The 15,633-nt window shown below is 53.3% G+C and overlaps 1 protein-coding gene across 1 annotated transcript in view; it reads right to left on the bottom strand.

Moving 5' to 3' along the window:
* Positions 1-3,197, bottom strand: part of TACC1 (transforming acidic coiled-coil containing protein 1) — a 36,507-nt gene extending 33,310 nt beyond the window's left edge. The window contains exon 1 of the mRNA XM_030964309.1: positions 2,907-3,197. The gene's annotated coding sequence lies outside the window, so the exon portion shown is untranslated. The remainder of the gene's footprint in view (positions 1-2,906) is intronic.
* Positions 3,198-15,633: the final 12,436 nt, after the last annotated feature.

The raw sequence follows: 15,633 nt of genomic DNA, 5'->3' as shown, positions 1-15,633 counted from the left end.
AAGCTTTTGTTATCATCCTTTCTTTTTCTATTCTTAGCTAGCCTTCTGATGAAATCCTTTCTTCTATTCTTTTAGTATAGTTTTAATGTAATATAGATCATAAAATAATAAATCAAGCCTTCTGAAACATGGAGTCAGATCCTCGTCTCTTCCCTCATCTGAAAACCCCTGTGAACATGGTCACAGGCACCTGCACCATTGGTGCCACTGAAATGGAGATTTTTGGAGTTCACTTGAGTCAGCAATGTGAATTAAGCATTTAAATTTTAGCTTGTAGAATTATGTGTTGAATTTGAACCTTTTTACTTAAGAAAACTCTGCCGTGGTACAAAGGGCGGAGGAAAATGCAAATTTCTGAAGTTTCTCGCATAAAGAACAAAACCTCTTTAAATTTTCAAAGTGAGCAGTTGTTTCTCACATGTGGGAGTGGAGGTGCAGTCCCTGCACAGCATCCTCCTGTGGGGCCAGGCTCTGGCACGGGCAGAATTCCCAGGGCTTGGCCCTTCCATTCCTGTGCCTTTGGTTTCAAAGGAATTTCCTCCAGCCCTTTCTGAGTGCTGCATTTGGAAATGCTGCCCTGCCCGGATGGGCCAGGCTGGGACACACACACACATCTGCGTCTGTTGGACAGAGCTGCCAGGACCTGCCTGTGCTCCAGGCTGGGATGCTACGTCCAAAAATGAATCCCAGAAATGAAAAAATGCTTCCACGAGGCTTTGCCGAGCTGAGGACTGCTCCCCTCAGCGGCAGGAATTCAGCATTTCCTGTAAAAGTGCATCTTGTCAGAGCAGGGATCTAAACTGGAGGGGTGAGTCTGACCAGGAGCCAAGGTTGCAGCAAACACACATTAAAATCAGCATTAAAAAAAGCCCACGGATGCCAAACAAGCCGGGGACAGGCAGCGGGGACATGTGACACTGTGGCTCCAGGCTCGGCAATTTTCCCCCACCCTCCTTGGCAGGGTCCCACCCTGAGAGGAATAAACAAACTGGGATTGCTGGGAAACTGCTGGCGTTCCGGGCAGACCCTGCAGGGAAACTCAGGAGGGGGAAGGCACCGAAATTAAGTGACATTTATGTAGCACACCAGCAGAGCAAACCAGTTTCCAAATCCAAAAGCCCTGAGGGCGCATGGTGATGTTCTTCCCCACGCTCCCCAGAGTTCCCTCCACCTGACAAACCAGCAGGAAAAGTCCTGATGAAGCTTTTCCCAGCCCCTCAGGGCAGCAGGAAGGATCGGTGGCACCACCTGCGAGCCACAGCCTCGGCCTTAGGGCAGTGCCAGGGGCTGCTCTGACCCCCCAGGAGTCCCAGAGCAGCCCCCAGTCCCAGCTGGGGGTCTGGGGGTGAGCAGAGCTGCAGGAGAGGCTTTGAATCCTGGCTGGGCCAGGTGTCACAGGACCTTAAACAGCCACAGCACCCTGCCCAGAGAGCCGCAGGGCTGGGTGCCAGTCACACAGAGCAGCCAGATGTGCCCCAGCTGTGGGGTCCCGCTCTTTGCCAGCAGAACTCAGCTCAGGTGGGGCTCCTGCACCCCTCAAAGAGCACTGGAGCTGCCCAGGGGCAGCTGGTAATAATTATCCTCGTGCTAATTCCATGGAAATTTCCATGTGCATGGGAAAGAGGCAGCCAAGCCCTTTCTGCTGCCCGGGGCAGAGGTTTGCAGGGTCTGGGACTGAGAGCCCGGTCTGTCACATGGATGCTGTTTAAATGCCTCCTTGGAGCTTTCCGAGTGCCACCAGCTCCAAACCTGCCCGGAGCTGGCAGCACCAGGCTCTGAGCTGCACCTGGGGGTACCTGGGCATACCTGGGCATACCTGGGCACCTGAGCTGTGCCTGGCAGAGCAGCAGCACTGGGTCTCAGGGCTGGAGAGCTGTCCCTGAGCCCTCTCCCCCTCTCCCCTGTCACCATGATATTTTCTGAAAAATCCTTTTGCCAAGATTTTTCTCCTGAGAAGCTGAGAGGCCTCAGAAATGAAATATAAACAATGGTTATCTGCTGCTGTGGAATGCAACAGGTGGATCTGTGATTGGTGTCATGTGGTTGTTTCTAATTAATGGCCAATCACAGTCCAGCTGTATCAGACTCTGGTCAGTCACAAAATTTTATTATCATTCCTTTCTATTCCTTGCAAGCCTTCTGATGAAATCCTTTCTTCTATTCTTTTAGTATAGTTTTAATATATCATTTACTGTCTGGTCAATCAAAAGATTTTATTATGATTCCATTCTTTCCTTTCCTTGCTAACCTTCTGATGAAATCCTTTCTCTATTCTTTTATAGTTAGTATAATTTTAATATATCATTTACTTTTAATATAATATATATATCATAAAACAATAAATCAGCCTTCTGACACATAGAGCCAAGATTCTCGTCTCTTCCCTCGTCCTGGGACCCCTGTGAACACCCCACATTAAACCAGTTTGGTCCTTGGGAGATCATTGGTTCTGTTTTGCCCTTGAAGGACCTGACCGTGTCCCCCTGTCCCCCTCTCCCCCTGGCCGGCTCGGAGCTCTCCCGTGCTGGCATCTCCCGTTCCCGAGGGTGCCGAGGGCGGGCAGTGTGAGCAGCGTGTGCCAGCACACATCGCACACATCGCACACACCATCCCATCCCGTCTGGCTCCGGCAGCGCCTCCTAGCAACCCAAACAGAGCCACAACAGGGGCTGGCGGCAGATCGCACCCCGGCCAGCTCTGGAGGAGAGCCCGGGATGGCCACACGGCCCCGGGAAAGCTCCGTGGCATCATCGCCCTGCAGGGCAGAGCCGCAGGAGCTTTGTGTCCAAAAGTGTCCTCCAGGCTTTGCCATGGCAGGGGACAGCTCTGCGCCTCTGTCCCTGCTCTCCTCCTCCCTCCAGCCTCTGCGTGAGCCTCCCAGCCCTCAGCTCCCTTCTCCTTCCTACCTTGGCAGCTGCAGACTTGTCCCAAGCTCTGGCACTCTCTGCTACCTGCCCGGGGCTCCTTGGACAGCCGCTCCCGCGGCAGCTGCCTGGGGAAGGGCAGGGAGGAAGGAAGGGGATGGACGGGGTGGGCAGGGCCGGGCCGAGGGTGTCTCTGCTCCCTGTAGCCGGGGGGGAAGGAAGGAGGGCGTTTGGGAATATTTGGCGAGCAGAGCGAGGGAAGCGGGGCCGCGCACGGCGCTGGGGGAGCCGCGCACCGGGAGCCGCTGTCCCGGAACCGGGGGAACGCCTGGAGCTCTCATGCCGGCTCCTGCCGGGGCCCCAGTGGTGTCATGCCGTAAAAATGCGCTCTCGGCTGGAATTTGGCAGCCGAGCCCCTGACGGGGTGGGAACCTCTGCGCTTACAGCGGGAGCGGGAGCTGGGGCTGCAGGGAGAGGTGATGGGGAACTGTTCTGAGCAGGGAGAGGTGATGGGGAACTGTTCTGAGCAAGGAGAGGTGATGGGGAACTGTTCTGAGCAGGGAGAGGTGATGGGGAGCAGTTCTGGGCAGGGAGAGGTGATGGGGAGTTCTGAGCAGGGAGAGGTGATGGGGAGCTGTTCTGAGCAAGGAGAGGTGATGGGGAGCAGTTCTGAGCAGGGAGAGGTGATGGGGAGTTGTTCTGAGCAGGGAAAGGTGTTGGGGAGTTGTTCTGAGCAGGGAGAGGTGATGGGGAGCAGTTCTGAGCAGGGAGAGGTGATGGGGAGCAGTTCTGGGCAGGGAGAGGGGATGGGGAGCAGTTCTGGGCAGGGAAAGGTGATGGGGAGTTGTTCTGAGCAGGGAAAGGTGTTGGGGAGTTGTTCTGAGCAGGGAGAGGTGATGGGGAGCTGTTCTGAGCAGGGAGAGGTGATGGGGAGCTGTTCTGAGCAGGGAGAGGTGATGGGGAGCTGTTCTGGGCAGGGAGAGGTGATGGGGAACTGTTCTGAGCTGTGCAAGGATGGGAAGGAGGTCTGGGGGCAGTGGATTGAAGCCCAGGGGTGCCTGCAGGAGCAGACAGAGCCACGGAGCTCCCCAGAGCAGCGGGGCAGTGCCTGGAGCACAGGTGAGCAGCCCTGGGGCACTGGGGACAGCAGGAGGTTTGTCTGGGAGAGGCACAGAGTATGATGTGGACTATCCTACATTTCATGGACTGCCTGATGGGGCAGGGAGTGTGATGCATAGTTATACATACCCTGAAAGCATGAAGGAAACATGCTGGGGAGGGTAAAGGGGGCTGAAGGGGAAGAAGGGTTGAGTTAGGCGTTCCTGTAGTTAAATTTTGTAACAATGGTTTTTCTTGGAGCAGAGGAGCTGTGAGGGTCCCAAGGTTTTGTTCTGGGCCCCAGCCCAGCGAGGGGCTCTGAGGTATTGCTCTGCTGAGCATCTCGTCCCCATTCAGCTCCCTCTCCCCTTTTGGGGCAGGCGCCCCCCGACCCCTTTCCAGGAGCTTTTAGGCATCACCCCCTGGTTTTCCTAAGCCCAAACTTCAGCCTGGTCCGCGAGCATCCCTCCGGGCAGGGCTCAGCCCGCGACACACGCACGGAAATCGGCTCAAGCCATTCGGTTGAATTCCCAGGAATGAGAATTCCCTGGCAGGGTTCGTGCCAGGGGTGCCAGCCTGGTGGGAGCTGGCAGCGACCCCCGGCCCCTCCCGGCCCCCGCCCGCTCCTGCAGAGGGAGCGCAAGGAGCGGGAATGAGCCGCGGGCTCCGCGCAGCCATTTCGTCCTCGGGAAGCGTCAGCAGGGGTGTTGCTTCCCAAAGAGAAGAGAAAACTCTGCTCACAAACTTCCCCTCGCAAGCCAATTGTGCCGTCTGTTCCCGGAATTCCCTTCCCAAAGCCGCAGGACCCACGGCATCCGTGCAGGGACATGAACCTGCCCTCTTCACTCCCAGCTCCTAAATTCGAAGGAATTTCCTCCAGCCCTTTCTGAGTGCTGCATTTGGAAATGCTGCCCTGCCCTGCTGGGCCAGGCTGGGACACACACACATCTGCGTCTGTTGGACAGAGCTGCCAGGACCTGCCTGCGCTCCAGGCTGGGATGCTGCGTCCAGAAATGAATCCCTCCAAAAAGCAACGAATCCCTCAAAAATCAGGGCAGTGAGAGGAAAGGACCCTGCTGCACCTTCCTGGGACAAGCAGGGTGGGGAGTGGCAGCCTGGGAGCCCCCATTTCTTCTGCCTTGCCGGGTTGCTCCATCTGCTCACCCTTCCCATCCGTCCCTTTCTCTCTTTCTTTCTTTTTCTCTCTCTGATGCCTCCTTGCTGGGGTGGATGGCTGCTGTGTCCCAGCTGTGCCAGCACCCCCAGGCTTGGCTCTGCGTGCTGCCAGCCCCATGCAGAGCCACGCCAACACCCCAGAGCCCGTGTTCTGCCCAGGGTTTGGGGCAGGAGAGCGTTCCCAGCTGCTGCAGTGGCACTTGCCTGCTCGTCTCATCCCTGGCCCCAGTTTAGCTTCAGCTCCCATCTCCCAAGTGGCTCTTTCTCTCCAGCTGGAACTTCCTGTTGGCTCTCATTTTCATTCTTTACCTCTTCAGCAGTGCAGAAAATTGGCACTTAATGTGCCCTGCGAGGCTGTGTGGTAGCAGCTTAATTGACCCTGGTTGCATCAGCCTGCCCACAGCCAGCTCAGCCTTGGGCCACGTTCATTTCCCACCCCCTCCTTTGTTTTCCTGCCCTTCCCGGGATGCTGCTGGTGTTTGGCTCCAGGTGAGGGTGGTAGAAGAGCCCAGGCTGCCCAGAGAGCTGCAGGAATCCCTCCTGGCTTCCCACCCAGGCAAATCTGTCTTCCTGCAGCTCTCCATCCTCTTTTCCTCCCTCATCCCCAGCTGGTCAGCAGGTTGCTCCAAACCCTGCACATCCCAACATCCCACCTTGGATGAGACATGTGGCAGGACCGTGCTGCAGCTCCGGGAGCTTCCCCAAGCACTGCAAACCAGCCAGAAACCTGAGCTGCTGGTTGCAGCCCTGACCTTGCCAGTTGTTTTCCAGGAGCTGGTCCCAGGCAGGATGGGTGGAGGGATTGCAGAGCGTGTCAGCCCGAGCCAGAGCAGTGGGGATCAAGTGGCACACTGACCAAAAAAAAAGCTGATGATAAAACCAGAGCTGTAGCAATCACCCAGATGTGGTCTCAGCTTAGCTCCAGTTCCCTTATTGCATCCTTTGGGGCAGAGATTGCTGCAGGAAGACCTGAAATAATTGGTATTGAGAGCGTCGTAAAACTCCGCGTGAGGCTGACACTCCAGGCAGGGCTGCATTATGGCAGATGTCTAGCAGGGGAATAAGATTTTCCAGGTGAATGAAGGAAATGCGTGCAGCCATTGTTTTGGGGTGTTCCTGAGTGCTGCTGAGGAGAAGGGGCCTGCTCACTCTGCTCACTCTGCTCACTCTGCTCACTCTGCTCTGTCATGGGAGAGCGCAGCGCTGCCACCAAGGCTGTGCCCAGCTGCTGCCCTGGCACTCAGCCAGCCGGACCCTCCTCACCCAGCGGGCTCTGGGGGACAGCAGGGCCACACCAGCAGCAGCAGCAGGTCCTGCAGATGTCCCTGTGGAATTCCCTGGGCTTGGGTGCAGGTTCCCAGGGCAGGGCTGAGGCAGCACCTCCGACGCTGTGTGCCTGGGATGCTCTGTTAACAAGGAGGGTTTCCTCTGACTGAATGTCTCACCACTCCATTTGTGTTGGACCATGGAGTCCTTCCAACACTTGGAATACAATGAGTTAGTATCTGCTGCTCTGGGTTTGCATCCTGGCCAGCTGGGAGCACGCTGGGACCAGGCTCCAGCACAAAGAACAATGGGAAGGCTCAGCAAGGGGCTCTGGGGGCAAGACCCAGCCTTGGTGACAGCGCTGGGGCTGCTCCCAGCTCTCTGATTGTGCACCAGGAGAGGATCACAGCCTCCAGAGCCTCCTTTTAACTCTGCAGCTCGTCCCCTCACTGTTCTTTCCTGCTCTTTCAGGCGGTGGGCTCTGCATGCCAAATGGGATGCTGGGGAAGGCGCTGCTGCCTGGATGGGCTCCAGCTGCAATGCAACGAATCCATTTTTATAGCTGGGAGCAGGTGTCTCGTGCGTGGCCAGCAGCTCTTCTAAAGATCACTCTTTTTATTTGGCCACAAGCACTGGAGGGGTGCAGAGGCATTGGAGAGCATTCAGTGCCCTCCAGCTCCAGAAATGCCCTGTGGGGCCTCGGCTCTGCTGCACCAGCCCAGAGAGCAGGGGGGGCTCTGGGTGACTGTTGGCATCCCTGGCCAGGGTCACAGGACCTGCACCTCGCTCCTTTTATTTCGTGTCCTATAGTGACACCCATGTTGCCCTGATTTTTTAAGATTTTCTAAGCCTTCTGACGTTTACATTCTTGTAACGAACTTTCTCGCACACTTTCTGTAAATAACTCATTGTTTTGCATTCTTTTCTGGAGGAGGAGAAATTTGATGGGCTGTTGATTTGCCCAGTGTCATTGGAGAGGTGGCACTGCCACCCTCCAACCCACTGTCACTTTTGGAAAACAATAAATGTTGGAGTCAGAAATTTAAATACTCTCTTTTTACCTTGAAAGAGCAGCGTGTCAACATCATGTTACTTCATCTCCTATAGTGACAACAATGACCAGTCTTGGGGTTGTGCAGCCCCTCCAGGGCTTCATGGACTGACCTCTGTGTGCCTAAAATGAAGAACACAGCCTTGAGGACATGGAGAAATTCCTTTTTGCTTGTACTTTCCCGCATTTCCTGTGCCTGGGAAGAGCCAGTACCTGTGGGGAGGAAAAGAAAAGAATCCACTGTTGGAGCCGGAGATAGGAAAGGCCAAAGGGTTTGTTTTCCATCCTCAGAGCTCAGCAATGCAGCAAGTGGAGCTCAGTCAAGAAACCCCATCCAAACCCACAGCTCTTGAAGCTGCTCTGGGCAAACAAAACCTCAAAGGGCCCTCTGTCCTTGCCCGTCCCATTCCCGCTCTGGAAGGAGAAGTGACCCAGGGCTGCAGGACTGGGGACCCTCAGCTGAGCCACAGCAGGACTGAGGCACAGCCCCATCCCCAAAGCAGCACCTGCAGGAGCTGCAGCCACAGATCCTGAAGGGAGCAGGTCCTGGGGGGGCTCAGAGACCCCAGGAAAGAGCCCCCAGCCCAGGAGCTTCACCACAGCAGCTACCGACAAGCCTGGACCCTGCTGAGACAAAGAGCCATTGCTGGATTCAGCTGCCCTGGGTATTTTTTTCCCTCTTCGATGAATCACCTGCTAAAAATATTATAAATTGAGTCGCTGGCCAGACCTTTCACTTCTCTGGAAGCAAAAATATTTATTTTACTCAGGCCGTGCCTGTGTTTTAGCAGAACTTTATGATCAATTTTGGAGGAATGTGCCATGCTGTATATTCAAATTACAACTTTTTTTGGCTCGCAGCGTAAGTTTAAAATGTCTTGTTTAAGACACAACTGTCAAGCTGCCAGAAAAATGCATTTTCAGCTGTTTTCCTCCCAAAAGCAGCAGTTTTGCTCTGTTGATGGTTATTGTCAACCCAGGTGTGTGCCTGTTTCAGGGTTTGGTGATCAAGGCTGGACTGGTTTAGACTGGGAGCTTCCACTTCCATGGAAAAACCAGCACTCAGTTCCCAGCATCACCACAAAGTCAGGTCCCAGGGAGCCCTGGAGCTGCCTGGCTGGTGGGACAGACCCATTCCCAATGAACAAAGCTGCATTTTTGGGAACTGGAGTGGGACCTTCTCCTGCCCAGGCTCCAGGCTGGTGCAAACCTGATGCAGATCATCAGACAGGCGCCAGCACAATGAAATCCTTGAGGAGAAGAACATCACAGAGCCAAAGGAGCTTTGTCCTGGGAGCACCTTCCTCCTCCTGGGGAGCCTGGAGCCAGCTCTGTGCCCCTGGCCACTGAGACCCCACTGGGACCAAGCACCACCAGCTCCTGTTGCTCTTGCTCCCGTGCCAGGCACACCTTCCCCAGAAACCCTCATTTGAATTTAGGAAGGAAATGAGGGGAAATTTCTTTTTCTTGCTTCAGGACACAGAGAGAATAATGGGATCTTTATTCCCTGGTAATGAAGTTGATTTTTTTTTTTTTTTTTGTGGGTTTAATTTACACTCCCTTCCAGCCTCCCCTGCAAAGTGGGAACGTGGCTGTGGGTGGGCAGGGAACACCAGGACCAGGTGTGTGTCAGGGCATCCCTGAGTGCAGGAGCTGGAGGCCCAGAACCAGCACTTGGGATCCTCTTCGTGCCAGCTTGTTGGGAAGGATGAAAGTTTGACAAGAAAGTCTCACAGATCTGTGTGCTTGGCAGAAAGACTTTTAAATGTAGAGTCTGATGGAAGAATAGAGATGGAAGCAAGTTTTGATATAGAAGAAAAGAATTGCTGAGCCAGTCTTGCTGGCTAACCAAAGAAGCAAAGATTGTGTTAGTTAGAAGGGGTTTTTATGACTTAGAGCAAAAGATAAACTCACCTCAAACAAGAAGATGTTTTTACCAAGCAGAAAGATGGCACAGGTAAACAAGCCTGCTGATGTTGCAAGTAGAAAAAAGGTCTCAGAATTTTCTACCACAAGAAAACTGACAAACAACTTCTAGCTTCAACTGTAATGTACTGACTTTGAGTGATTGGAGAACAGTAACATGAATATGGTAATTACAGTAGTTATGATAGGCTATAGATAATAGTTAAGGTATAGATTGGTTCTGCTGTATGGAGATGCTCAGCAAAGAAAAGTAAATAATGCATTGTAACCAAAAGAAAAGTAAATAATGCATTGTAACCAAAACCAAAGGGTCTCCAGGCCTGCCTGCAGCTGGAGCTGACAGCTGTGGGCACAGCTCTGTCACCCATGACCCTGGACTGCTGTAACCTCTTGGATGGAATAAACTTCATTTTGGATACAATAAACTGCATTTTGGATACAATAAACTGCATTTTGAAGAGCTGCCTGGAGTCCCACATCTCTCATTTAGGCTCTTACAGTGGTGCCCAACGTGGGGCACCATTAGAAAGAGCCTGAATGAGGAATGTGGGTCTCCAGGCCTGCCTGCAGCTGGAGCTGACAGCTGTGGGCACAGCTCTGTTGCCCACAACCCTGGACTGCTGTGACATCTTGTATACAATAAACTGCATTTTGGATACAATGAACTGCATTCTGTATACAATAAACTGCATTTTGGCTGGAATAAACTGCATTTTGTTGAGCCGCCTGGAGTCCCGCATCTGTCATTTCGGCTCTTACACCAGCTTCCCAATCCCACGGATGGGAGCTCTGCCCACCACTTCTCCCAGCTCTGCCAGCCCCCCTGGCACCTGCTCTGTGCCACTGCTTCCCTGGACAAAGGCACTCACAGCCTTGAGCTGGATCCCATCAGCTCCCCCAGGAGGAGCAGGGCAGGACGGGGATGAGCTGGATCCCTTCAGCCCTGGGGATAAGCTGGATCCCTTCAGCTCCCCTGGGAGGAGCAGGGCAGGGAGGTGCAGCAGCCCCAGAGCAGCTTCTGCCCCCTCAGCGGTTTCCCTGTGCCGGATGTCGCAGCCACAAGGCAGCACAGCACATGTGGGATGCTCTCAGCCCACCTGGCACATCCCCCCAAGGAGCTGGGCTGGCCTCACGGGGCACCAAGGGGTTCCTGACTCCGAGGCAAAGCAGGGGTTGGGCACAGGAGCATCCTCAGCCTGACACTGGCAGAGCCAGGGCACTGCCAGACTGCAAAAAGAAGCTATAAACACAGATATTCACATCCAGATGAAATTCCCAGCAAGCAGAGGACGGTGTCTTCATCACAGATTTCAAGTGCATAAATACCTGAAGCCAAAAGCTGCTGCTGCTGCAGGAACCAAGGGGTTCCTGCCTCCGAGGCAAAGCAGGGGTTGGGCTCAGGAGCATCCTCAGCCTGACAGTAGCAGAGCCAGGGCACAGCCAGACTGCAGAAACAAGTTATAAACAGAGATATTCACACCCACATGAAATTCCCAGCAAGCAGAGGATGGTGTCTTCATCACAGATTTCAAATACACAAATACCTGAAGCCAAAAGCTGCTGCAGGGGAAGGCCCTGTGGGAGGACACAAGGAGTGCCCTGGCTGCCCTACACCCTCCAGGCCCTCCCTCTCTGCAGGGCCATGGCAGAGGAGAGGAAAGCCAAGCCCAAATGAGAGCCTGCTGTGTCTGCTCTGTGCTCCTGGGCTGCAGAGGGGAGCAGCACCCCAAAGCCAGCCCCATCACAGGGCATGAAAAACCCACAGCAACACCTGCTGACCCCTTTCTTCCTCTTATCCTGTCCAAGGGGATGATAAGAATTCAGACACCTTAAAATCCACCATCTTGTTGTACAAGTCACAATATTAAACCTAGTTTCAATATCAGCAGTGAGTTTCCTTGGAAATGGTGAAGAAAACAGCAGCATTAATTAAAGGCACAGCCTTTTGTGTTCATTCCTTGCTAGCTGTCTTTTTTCCACTCTCCTCTTGTATATTTGATCTGTTCAAAGCTGAGGAAATGTTACCCACAGCTTTACTTTAATAGCAACCAACTTCCAGCGCCTGCTTAGTCACTGGGGAATTTCTTGGGTTTTATGTTTTCTGAAAAAACAGAACCACCATTGCCTTGGTCAAAATTCAGACTAAGGCTCACCAATATTTTATAGTAGTGGTTGGAGGTGAAATTCCACTCATAACTTTTTGACAGTGCTGTGGCCTTTTGTACATATACAGGGCCCTGAGCACCCTGCTGGAGCTGAAGATGTCCCTGCCCATGGCAGGGGATTGGACTAAATGAACTTTAAAGGTCATTTCCAGCCCCAAACACGCTGTGATTCTATGAATTCTCATTCAGGGCTGCTCCACATCCCCACACAAGTGTCGGTCAGATGCAGATGAAGAGCCCATCCTGCAGAACAGGCTCAGGAAGTTTCTGTCCTCAGCTGAAACCCCTTTGGTGTGGAAGAGCCTGGAACTTATTACAAATCGCTTAAGCAACTTTGGCTCACTCACGCTGATTAAATTGCTTCCCTGACTATTCCAGAGGCTCAAAACCACCAGCAGCTCCCAGGCTCACTGCGCAAAATTAATTAAAGCAGAGGATAACTTGGCAAGGACAAGAAAAGAAAGTCTCATAGTAAGGAACAAGCCCAGTGTGGGGGTGTTTGCTGGAGCACGTGCCTGTGGGTGCTGGTAGGTGTCTCAGATCCAGCCTCACTCAGGGAGAGACCTCAGCTCACACGTAGCACCACCCTCAGCCCTCAGTGCTTTGCCAAATCTGGGCATAAAAATAAACTTGGAAGTTGAGTGCAAGATCCCAGCACAAAGGCAGGGACCCCTCGGTTTCCATAGGAAGCAGAATTAATAGCTTGGCAGAAGGGGCGCGTTTCCATTTTTGTACAAGAATTTCCTCCGCCTCCTGCAAAAAAAAAAAAAAAAAAAAAAAAAGTTGTGTAAGAAACACGGATTCAGAGAGTTCTGCAGAACCTGGCAGCAGCTCCGAGGCATCCCAGGAGGTGCCTGCAGGACTTCCAGGTTTCCAACAAAAACCAAGTGGGCCATCACTGCTCTCTTCCTTGAAAGCAGCAGAAAGGCAAGCACAGAGAGGCACCCGGCACCTTGAGCCGCACAAGGGGAAATGGACTCCAGGGTGTTTTCATGCTCAGTTCATCCCCTGGAGGTCCCTTCTGGCCCCCTGTGAGGAGGGGAGGGGGGTGCATGATTAAGCAAGAGCCCTGGCAGCAGGACAGAACCGAGCCTGAGCCCAACCTTGTCCCCCCTCCCCTTCCCCAGCGTTATCTGAAACCACAGCCCTGACTGGCTGCACTTCTCATGCATCTGCAAAAGCACATTAAGGAGGGAGAGAAAGGTTGGCAGCTGACCATGAAGCAAATCCCCAGAGAGGTCCTTACCTGACTCCAACCAGATGCTGTTTGTCAGCCCGAGCGTTTGCTACATGCCCGATGTGACGGAGACGGCAGAAATACAAGAAATGCTTGTTATGCTCGGGGCTTCGGGGGGTTTTCATCCTCAGGCCGGATATACAAGTTCCAGGAGAGGAATATGCATCCCTGGAGTCCTGGGCTGAATCTGGAATTCATATACTCTGTAAATGTACTTTATTTAATACAGGAATCAAGAAGGGGTTTGGAATTATTGCACTGGAGAGTTTGATTGCGTAGTTGCAGCTTGGAATTAAGGAATAGCTGCAGATCCGTAGGGCAGTTCCATCCCCATGGAAAGGGCAGGATGGCGTGTTCTGGCTGCACTGTTCTGTCCCTGCTCTCCAACCACTGCCCTACATGTGCTGAAGCCTGAGAGAAGGTTCCAGCGGGGTCTGCCCTAGCCCTGCATGTTTCCCATCCCGGATCTCCCTTTGGATTAAGCCAGCAAAGCCCATCAGGCCAGGAAGAGGCACCACAGTGACAGTGCAGGGTCCTAGAGCCCAAGGAAGCCTCTCAGAGCAGCACAAGGACAGGGCCAGGCTGGGAGGTGGGGAGGATGTGCTGCCAAAACCAGAGCAGCAGTAACCTGGAACAGCCACGCAGCCCAAGCAAAGGCAGGGAAAACAAGGCAGGACTCCCTGAGAGATGGCTGTACCCTTGTGCAAGCACATACCTGTATGTTTACAGAGTTCTATGTGTGCCTTTCGTGTGTTCCAGCCTGGCTTTAAGGATCTAACAGGTTTTTGCTGCATCACCATGCTTTATCCGACACCTGCAAGGTGCATCTGGCCCTGGGAGTGCCTCATCCTCACCTGTGTCCCGCTGGCAGCTCTGCAGAGCGTGGTGCCAGCAGCTCACAGGGCTCTGGGCACCGTGCAAGGCTCTGCCTGTGGAAAGAAATGCCCAAATGCCAAGCTCTCAGAGTTTTGGGAAGGGTTTTTATAGCCTGGAGGGACCTGGTTGCTAATTAACAGCTCATTAATGTCAGATTAACATCTGGAGCACCTCTGGAGGAGCCCCAGAGCCAGGGGGTGCCCTGGGGGCTTTTCTCCCCATTGAAGGGTGAGTGCCAGACTCTCCCAGGTACTCCTGCAGGCTCTGAGCAGAGGGAGGGCGCCCTGGCTGCTCCCTCCTTTGCTTCCCCAGGCAGATCTGCAGGGAAGAACCATCTCCCCAAGCAACCCCAGACCATGCTTTGGGACCCTTGGGGATTATCAGCAAAAGGCTCTTTTTTTGGAAAGCCTGTGCCATGAAATTTGGTGTAGGGAAAGTGTCACATCCCAGGAGATGCCCTGGCAGGGCCAACCCATCAGGAAGGTGCTGAGGAAGCGGGTGAAGAACACTTTGCTGCATCAGTGTCTCCCACTCCACCAGCTGCTGCGTAAATCACGTTGGCTTCAGAACCTGCTGGCAAAACATAAAGCAGTCTCCGTGCTCCAGCCACCACAAGGGTATTAATCAGGCTAAAAATATAAAAACAACATGAAAAACACCATCTAGGGGGGTGTGCGGCATCAGCCGCTCGCTCCGGGAGCTTGGCCAAGTGCTCATATCTCCACTCTCATAAATACACCAGGAAAACACATTATCTCTGCAGTGCTCTTGGAGCAGGGAGAGCTCAGAACAGCCCATGGCACCTGCTGCATTTTAATGATCCTTCATCATATCACCTGTAGGGAAACTGGTACCTGTCACCGTCGTATTTTCTGGAAAAATCTCTTTGCCCAGGATTCTTCTCCTGGGAAGCTGAGAAGCCTCAGAGAAAAATGAAAACAATAATAAAATAATAAATAATAACTGAATTATTTAAATAACTGCCCTGCAGCGCCCTGGCCTTCCCACTGCAGCCCTGGCATCAGCAGAGTGAGGATCAGCAGTGCCAGCAGAGCATTCACACAAATCCTCCCGTTCTGGAGCACCAGAACATTGACCACACATATCCATGTCCTCACCTGTAGGGAAAGTGAGATTTAAATAACTGAATTATTTAAATGACTGTCTTGCAGCACCCTGCAAAGCTGGCATCAGCAGAGTGAGGATGAGCAGTGCCAGCAGAGCATTCACACAAATCCTCCTGTTCTGGAGCACCAAAACATGACCACACATCCTTGTCCTGGACCTGCAGCACTACCAGGGGAGCAGCAGGCACTGGGATGTGGGATTGGCCTGGCTGGGGTGACAGATGCACCCTGGTAACAAACACAAAGAAAGGTTTTATCGTGTTCAGGCAGCCCAAAGAACAGAGCTGATGTAGAAAACACGCCCTCTGCATTGCTCTCCATTGCCCATAAAGCCATAAACCCCTTTCAAATGCTCCATCCCCCGAACTTTTGGATGTCATTAAACGCTTTATTAATTTACTCCAAATGTCTTTCTCATATTCCAGCACGGCTAACCCCATCAAAAGGAGACAGCACAGTGCTTAGGCAGCACTTCTGCTCTTCAAAGCCTGTTACTGAGATTAATTGCTTCTCTCGAGTCCTCTGTGAAGGGGGAACATGAGGATAGCTGTTATGAGTGCTGGGTGTGAGGGGGGAAGTGAGATCCAAGGCAAAAGCAGAGTTCCAAGGCATCCCAGCGCTGGCTGGATGGGATGGGCTGTGCAGGCTGCAGGGGGGGCCCCCAGGATTGCTGCTGGATGTTCCTGCAGCTCCTCAGGAGAAGGCAAAGCCCAGCTGGGCAGCGTGGTGCCACTGCAGGGCTGAGTCCCGAGGTCCTGGCATCTGCCACCTCCAGAAATCCTCCCTTGGGCAAGACCTGAGCGTGTCCTCAGGCTCTTCCCTAACCTCTGCTGCCTGCCAAGAGCCT

The sequence above is a fragment of the Camarhynchus parvulus genome, chromosome 22, assembly GCF_901933205.1.
Source record: "Camarhynchus parvulus chromosome 22, STF_HiC, whole genome shotgun sequence".
Classification (NCBI taxonomy): Eukaryota; Metazoa; Chordata; class Aves; order Passeriformes; family Thraupidae; genus Camarhynchus; species Camarhynchus parvulus.
This window is presented reverse-complemented; position numbering and strand designations above follow the sequence as displayed.